The sequence below is a fragment of the Tachyglossus aculeatus genome, chromosome 11 (assembly GCF_015852505.1).
Source record: "Tachyglossus aculeatus isolate mTacAcu1 chromosome 11, mTacAcu1.pri, whole genome shotgun sequence".
NCBI classification, from domain to species: domain Eukaryota; kingdom Metazoa; phylum Chordata; class Mammalia; order Monotremata; family Tachyglossidae; genus Tachyglossus; species Tachyglossus aculeatus.
Window position 1 is genome coordinate 50,425,484 of NC_052076.1, and position 8,555 is coordinate 50,434,038.

Below are 8,555 nucleotides of genomic sequence, written 5' to 3' on the forward strand. Positions count from 1 at the left end.
ATAATAATAATAATAATAATAATGGCATTTAAGTGCTTACTATGTGCAAAGCACTGTTCTAAGCGCTGGGGAGGGGAAACAAGGTAATGAGTTTGTCCCATGTGGGGCTCACAGTCTTCACCCCTGTTTTACAGATGAGGTAACTGAGGCTCAGAGAAGTTAAGTGACTTACCCAAGGTCACACAGCAGACATGTGGCAGAGCCGGGATTCGAACCTATGATCTCTGACTCCAAAGCCCGTGCTCTTTCCACTGAGTCACGCTGCTGCTTATTCATTCTGATATGAATGCAGTAGCAGCTGGGAGCAGTCAGAGGACATGATGGTTATGGTTAGAGATGGAAGAGGATGGCACTGTAATGTCTGTCAGTGAACAGAGTGTTCATTTAGTATGAAGCACAAATCTAGGCGCCTAAAATATAAATGGTCCAATTGCCATTTTGTGGGTCCCATGATTTTAGGAAATTCTTTGAAAGGTTGACAAGAAATTGTCATATGCTAAGCAGAACAACAGAGTAGATAAAAACCACTCATACAGTCAAAACAGTTGCTATTGTTTTCTCCCTTGAAAAATGTGGGCTATGGGATTGCTTCAGGCAAAAACTGGAGTTTTTACACATGGTTTCCCAAAAGCCCTGTGCGTATTTAGAATTTCTTTTCTCAAAATGTGTGCATTTGTTCTTGTAAAAGGAAATCTGTGGATATTTTAGAATGGTATTCTGGCTGGAAAGCAATACCCTCATTTTTCATTTTTAAAAGTTGAAACTCTTCAAGCAACATGACTGAAACAAAATGGTTATACCAAATTAAATTCAGCCAATGGCAACCCAAAATTGGCTCAACCGGATACTTTAAAAGCAGTAAAAATGTTTTAGGGAAAAAAAGCCTAAAGACATATGTACCCCCTCTTGGCGTTTGAATTATGTTAATGTTGACATACCAGGTTTCAAGTATGCTCCTAGCCCGATGAATTTATTCTCCTAATTGAGGAAATTGAGAGAAAAATCCTCACTGATTAGTACACCCGAGAAACCAGACATGTGTTGTCATTACCAGCCACTTGATGTCACGGTTGCTCCTTATAAAAGCCGTTAACAGAGTATTTATCTGACAGCAGAGGAAAAACTTCTTTATTAAGGTATCTGAAGAGCAATGTAATTAGTAAAGATCGGCGAACTTGTTCAAGTCAGATAAAGGTACGTTTACTGTTGATCTCTGAATATGAACCTCGAAGAACTTTTCACTGAACTCCATCCTACGACCTTCTCCTAAGTGAATATTATTACTCCGAAGTAATGTGCTCGGCCTCTACTTCTAGCATTGGGAATCTGCAATAGGAAATACTGGCGAGAAATATTTTTGAAAATGAAGACAACAGTAAGTACACGTTGTGACTATCCTCCCCGATATTAAGCTCCGTGTTCCCATCTCTTCCCCTTTGGCCTGGATCTCCCATCACTTCTCCCCACCTTGAAAGCCTTATGAAAGACAAGCGGCCTTCCCTAATTAAACCCTATTTTTCCCAACTCCCTCTCCCTTCCACATCACCTGTGCACTGGAGCTGTACCATACTCGTTGAGTTTCATCCTGAATCTTCAAGACTGAGATTCCATGGGACAGAATTGATTCTAGTGATTGGGGTTTGCTCTGTGCCCACTTGCATTCTCCTGCTCCTGCAAGTTACGCTCCTACTGGGACATGCGGTGCAGCCAGAGAGTAGGTAGGGTAGGGTGCAGCCCTTTGCAAAATTCAGGCAAGGGTTTTTTTGACATATAGAAACTATTTATGGTCAAAGTAACCGCAGCATAGAATCGCTGCTGTACCATAGTGCCATGACCCGGCAGGTGACTGCCTCACTAGCTGTTATCGTCTTTGCCGCCCATGTTGGCCAATTATTTTTCATAATTGCCACCTGTCTTATCCACCTTGTACGCAAAAGTGCGCGCTCAATAAATACCATTGATTGCTTGATTGACTGACTGACTTTCAACACTGATGGTAGAGCCCCATCAGACAGTTCAAAGCACCATGCAGACTCTGCAGAGCAGTTCGTAATCAGTGGCAGAATTTGCTGGGAATGTGATTCCAGAGCACCACTGTTGGAAGTGGTAGCGATAGGAGTAGTAGTATTTATTGAGCAATGACTTGGGGCAGTTCACTATACTAGGCACTTGGAGAGTTACAGAATAGTGAATAATAATAATAACAATAATGGGATTTGTTAAGTGCTTACTATATGCCAGTCACTGTACTAAGCGTTGGGGTAGATATAAGCAAATTGGGTTGAACACAGTCTCTATCCCCATTTTACAGATGAGGTAACTGAAGCCCAGAGAAGTAAAGTGAGAAGCAGCGTGGCTCAGTGGAAAGAGAATGGGCTTTGGAGTCAGAGGTCATGGGTTCAAATGCCAGCTCTGTCAACTGTCGGCTGTGTGACTTTGGGCAAGTCACTTAACTTCTCTGGGCCTCAGTTACCTCATCTGTAAAATGGGGATGAAGACTGTGAGCCCCTTGTGGGACAACCTGATCACTTTGTTAACCTCCCCAGTGCTTAGAACAGTGCTTTGCACATAGTAAGCGCTTAATAAATGCCATCATTCTTCTTCTTCTTCTTCTCTGTGCCTGAGTTCCCTCATCTGTAAAATGGGGATTAAAACTGTGAGCCCCCTATGGGACAACCTGATCACCTTGTAACCTCCCCAGTGCTTAGAACAGTGCTTTGCACATAGTAAGCTCTTAGCAAATACCATCATTACTATTATTATTAAAGTGACTTGCCCAAGGTCACACAGAAGACAAGTGGCAGAGCCGGGATTAGAACGCATGACTTTCTGACTCCGAGGCCTGTGCTCTATCCTCTACGCCCTGCTGCTGCAAGTGCCTGCCCACAAGGAGCTTACACTCTAATGGGGGAGACGAGTGTGGTGAGCCCACAGTGAGCTGCCTTATTAGTGACTGTGTGTGATCCCGTGAACAACAACAAGGAAAAAACTCGTGAAGGCACTGATCAATCAATCAATCAATCAATCGTATTTATTGAGCGCTTACTATGTGCAGAGCACTGTACTAAGCGCTTGGGAAGTACAAATTGGCAACATATAGAGACAGTCCCTACCCAACAGTGGGCTCACAGTCTAAAAGGGGGAGACAGAGAACAAAACCAAACATACTAACAAAATAAAATAAATAGAATAGATATGTACAAGTAAAATAAATAAATAAATAGAGTAATAAATATGTACAAACATATATACATATATACAGGTGCTGTGGGGATGGGAAGGAGGTAAGATGGGGGGGATGGAGAGGGGGACGAGGGGGAGAGGAAGGAAGGGGCTCAGTCTGGTAAGGCCTCTTGGAGGAGGTGAGCTCTCAGCAGGGCCTTGAAGGGAGGAAGAGAGCTAGCTTGGCGGATGGGCAGAGGGAGGGCATTCCAGGCCCGGGGGATGACATGGGCCGGGGGTCGACTGATGCACTCTACTTGAGGACAGGTGATTGTCAGTGTGGCCTTCTCTCCTCGTCCTATCTGGTAACGGTCCTAGACCAATCAGTGACTGCTCTGTAGAGCCCCTTGCCAGCTGTGTGACTTTGGGCAAGTCACTTCACTTCTCTGTGCCTCAGTTCCCTCATCTGTAAAATGAGGATTAAGACTATGAGCCCCCCCCCCCGCCGTGGGACAACCTGATCACATTGTAACCTCCCCAGCGCTTAGAACAGTGCATTGCACATAGTAAGCGCTTAATAAATGCTATCATTATTAGATAAAAGGCAGTCTCTGAATCACTAGGAGGCACGCAGAGAAGCAGAGGAGAAGCAGCACGGAGAAGCAAGCATTGAAGAAACGAACGGCAGAAGCACTTGGAGTAGCGGCAGAACTTGGAAGCAGAAGGAAGTAGCATTGGCAAAATCAATCAATCAATCAATCAATCAATCGTATTTATTGAGCGCTTACTGTGTGCAGAGCACTGTACTAAGCGCTTGGGAAGTACAAGTTGGCAACATATAGAGACAGTCCCTACCCAACAGTGGGCTCACAGTCTAAAAGGGGGAAACAGAGAATGAAACCAAACATACTAACAAAATAAAATAAATAGAATAGATATGTACAAGTAAAATAAATAAATAGAGTAATAAATATGTACAAACATATATACAGGTGCTGTGGGGAAGCGAAGGAGGTAAGATGGGGGGGATGGAGAGGGGGGCGAGGGGGAGAGGAAGGAAGGGGCTCAGTCTGGGCTCAGAATGGATTCCCTTGACCAGCAGACTGATATTGGACCCTAGGTAGAGTGGAGCGAGTGATTCTGTGTATGTGTCACTCCCTTGGACTTTGGGAAAACTAAGTAAAAAAAAAACTTTCCCCAGTAACCTAGGTGGCCAGTGCCGTGGTTTGATCCTACTACGTGTCACCAAGGCTCCCCAGGTCCAGGAAGGTCCTGGTTGGTATGAGCCGGGTGCTGGGGGCTCGCAACAACAGGGATAAAAATATTTATCACACTGTCAAAATACATTAAATGGACACATTCAATACTAGGTAGTGCTAAGAAGGTATAAATAAGTTTCTAAGTGCCAGCAACTCTTGCTACTATCGTAAAGGCTTAAATACTCAGTCGATGGTGTTGGAAGAGTTTTCTAGTGTTTTACCTGGACAAGTGACATCAGCTTTCAGATTCTGAATCACATCCTTGAGCACGACATCATAGAATAAGTTGAGTAGTACTGGAGTCATTGAACAATGGGCGTACTGCACAACTCGGCCTTACTCTGATGGTGATGGGAATAGGGTTAGATAAGCTCATCTTCAAATCCTTCTGAAATGATATTTCCTCCAGGAGGCCCTCTCTGATTAACGTCTGATAGCCCCTGTTTATATTTACCTTAATGCCACTTCAGCACTCGCCCACCCCTTAAGCTCTTAGATACTCTCAACCTCTCTTAGGACTTAATATACATTTCTTACATACACTATTATTTGAGCTAAGTCATCTACATAGCCCCTTTCTGTTTTCCTCCTATCTTTATTTTAGTGTCGGTCTCTCTGCTTGATTGTAAGCTCCTTAAGTGCAGGGGTCCCTTCTACTAATTCTCTTGTACTCTTCCAAACCCTTAGTACAGTGCTCTGCACTCTGTAGCTACTCAATAAATGCTATTGATTTATTTTAAAAATGGCATTTGTTAAGAGCTTTCTGTACTGTACTAAGCACTGGGGTAGTTACAAGCTAATCAGGTTGGACACAGTCCCTGTCCATGTGGGGTGCAAAGTCTTAATTCCCATTTTACGGATGAGGTCGCTGAGGCACAGAGAAGTTAAGTGACTTTCCCAAGGCCACACAGCGCAGCGTGGCTCAGCAGAAAGAGCACGGGCTTTGGAGTCACAGGTCATGGGTTCAAATTCCGGCACCACCGCTTGTCAGCTGTGTGACTTTGGGCAAGTCACTTAACTTCTCTGTGCCTCCGTTACCTCATCTGTAAGATGGTGATTAATACTGTGAAGCCCCCTGGGGAACAACCTGATCACCTTGTAACCTCCCCAATGCTTAGAACAGTGCTTTGCACATAGTAAGCACTTAATAAATGCCATCATTATTATTATTATTATTGATCGATTGATTGATAAGTCACTTTCACTTCTGCTCCAGTTAGCCATACTGTCTTCAAGCAATTTTAAGACTTGGGAAGATACTCAGGGCAAATAAAGTAGTTTCCCATCTATATTGATGGATCCAAATGCTTTTTAGAGGTATGAATACAATATGGCGATCTCAGTGTTGAGCCTTGCACATCCTTGTATTTGTTTTGCAGAAGAGATCATGTTTCCTTTGCCATGTTTTCGTCTGAAGGCACATTGTGATCCAGGGAGTAAATGGTTAACCATATGAAGTAGCCTGTCCAGAAGGCTTTGGCTAGGATCTTTATGACAACGGAAAGCAGTAAAATGCCCCAGGAGTTTCCACAGATAGCAATTTTACCTTCGTTCTTGAAAATAATGATTATGGTGGCAGATACTGGGCCCTTAGAAACATATAAGCACTGCGTTTTTTCCGCCCCAAATAGCCTGGAACTTTTGATTTATAGGTGCAAGTTTGGCACCAGTTTTATGGAGGAATCTTTCTCCCACTCCTCCAAATCTGCAGACGAAGACTAAACTCGGGGATTCTGAATAGCTGTTGATGGTGGCCATGGCAGATCTTTAAAAGTGTGTGTGTGTGTGTGTGTGTTCCCTCTCCACTCATATTTTATAAGTCAGGCTGTTGATCCTCTGCTTGCTTCCTGTTGGTATTTGCAGAGAACCCATACATGGATATGTTTGGCTTTAGCTCACTGAACCTTGATCTCATCTTTCTTGCTGCTGACCGCTTGACCACATCCTCCTCCGGGCCCAGAACTCCCTTCCCCTTCATAAATGGGAGACGATCACTCTCCCTATCTTGAAGCCTTAATAAAAACATATCTCCTCCAAGAGGCTTTCCCAGATTTCCCTTCTGAGCCCCCTGTGGCACTTGCGTCTGTATCCCTTAAGCACCTTGATATTCACTCCTCCCCCAGCTCCACAGCTCTTATGTACATATCCACCTGTAATTCATTTTTATATCAGTATCCCCCTATAGTCTATAACCCCCTTGTGGGAGGGGATCATTTTGTACTTTCTAAAGTGCTTAGTACAGTGCTCTACACGCAGTAAGTGCTCAATAATTACCATTGATTGATTGATGTAGCTGAAAAGGCCAATGCGTTATTGACAGTACCTTACATTGTGTATGCAGTTATCCTTTTCTCTGTTTCATTGCTATTTGTGCCTGTGGCAGCTTTCAGTGTTGTCTCTTGGGATCATATTCTTCCTGAGTCTCTGCTGTAAGAAGGATACCCTATCCTAATTGTTACGTGGCTAGTTCGGCAGTTTTGATTTTTTTCTAAGCATTCCTAAACTACACTGCGCAGGTTAAGCTGGTGTTTTACTGCATCAAATGGATGAAGGCTCAGCGGTATCTGCTGCCATTGAGGTCTCATAAATTTTCTATTGGGTGACCACAGAGTGCACCCATTCTCCCTCCCAGCTCTCCTGTAGGGGAGTACCAGGTGAGAGAGTGGGAATGGCTCCTGGAGAGCCATCACTACTGCTCTAAAAACGATTCAAGCACATATGCGGCTGGCAGTAGGACATAACTTTCCCCATTTAACCAATGGTGTCTGATCAAAGGTTTCAGCTCTCTCCCCACTGCTTATACTCATTCCTCTTCAACTGTACTCCAACTCATATGCCTCATTCCCCTCAGGCCAACCCAGTCCCCATGCCTCATTCTCAACTCTATAGACTGTGAGCCCACTGTTGGGTAGGGACCATCTGTATATGTTGCCAACTTGTACTTCCCAAGCGCTTAGTATAGTGCTCCGCACACAGTAAGTGCTCAATAAATACGATTGAATGAATGATTGAACGAACTCTCTGGCTCCCCTCCTCTTGTTCACACTCTCCCTTCTACAGGCTACTCCCTCCACTGTCATGGCAGACCTCTGCTATCCTCCCTGAGGCCTTTCCTGATTAATCTCTCATCTTCCCTCCATATTTCCCCCTTACTGCCATTACAGCACTTTTGTGCCACTCAAACATTTGGGTACTCACTCCATCCCTAACATTTATGTCCTGTCTTATGCCGTCGAGCTGTTTCTGATCCGTAGCGACGCCACGGACACATCTCTCCCAGAACGCCCCACCTCCATCTGCAATTTTTCTGGTATTGGACTAATAGAGTTTTCTTGGAAAAAATACAGAAGTGGTTTACCATTTCCTCCTTCCATTCAGTCAACTTGAGTCTCCGTCCTCGACTCCCTCCCATGCCGCTGCTGCCCAGCACAGGTAAATTCTGACTTGTAGCAGGTGGCCTTCCACTCGCTAGCCACTGCCCAAGCTAGGAATGGAATGGGTAGGCCTCTGCTTGACTCTCCCTCCCACAGTCGAGACTGGTAGAGTACTGGAAACTCACCAAGTGTGATCCTGAGAGGGGAGCATTTATGTACATATCTTTGAATATTGTTGCTTTCCTCTACCTGTAATTTATTTTAATGTCTTGTCCTCCACTAGACTGAAGCTTGGTGAGGGCAGGGATTGTGTCTATCAGTCAATCAATCAATCAGTGGTATTTATACATAAATTATGTGTGGAGCACTGTACTAAGCACTTGGGAAAATACAACAGAGTTGTATTGAGTGCTACAGTATCTCCTAACTCTCCTGAAGGCTCTGCACAGAGTAAGTTCTTAAATACTATTGATTGATTGATATCTACTATATTTTCATGTGGACATGTATTTCAGGGAAGAAAGTGTGTAAGAAATTGTCTCAACAACACTCACTCATGGATGCATTCTCACCATTGTCAATGGCATCTTTGAACTAAAGGACTACTAAAATAAAATGCTTATTTTGCCCATTTGCTTACAGCTCCCATGTATCAGTTGATGATTTAGCCACTGTTTAAATGTCCTTCATTCTCCCTCAGAGTCCTGTGAAATTATAATTCATTCATTCAATTGTATTTATTGAGTGCTTACTGTGTGCA

At 43.9% G+C, this 8,555-nt stretch overlaps 1 non-coding gene across 1 annotated transcript; it reads right to left on the minus strand.

Annotated features, from left to right (window-relative positions):
* Positions 1-7,863: 7,863 nt before the first annotated feature.
* LOC119935327 lies at positions 7,864-8,001 on the minus strand. The gene has a single exon (XR_005453213.1). It is a non-coding gene; the product is annotated as a small nucleolar RNA SNORA7 (small nucleolar RNA).
* Between the last annotated feature and the right edge of the window lie 554 nt (positions 8,002-8,555).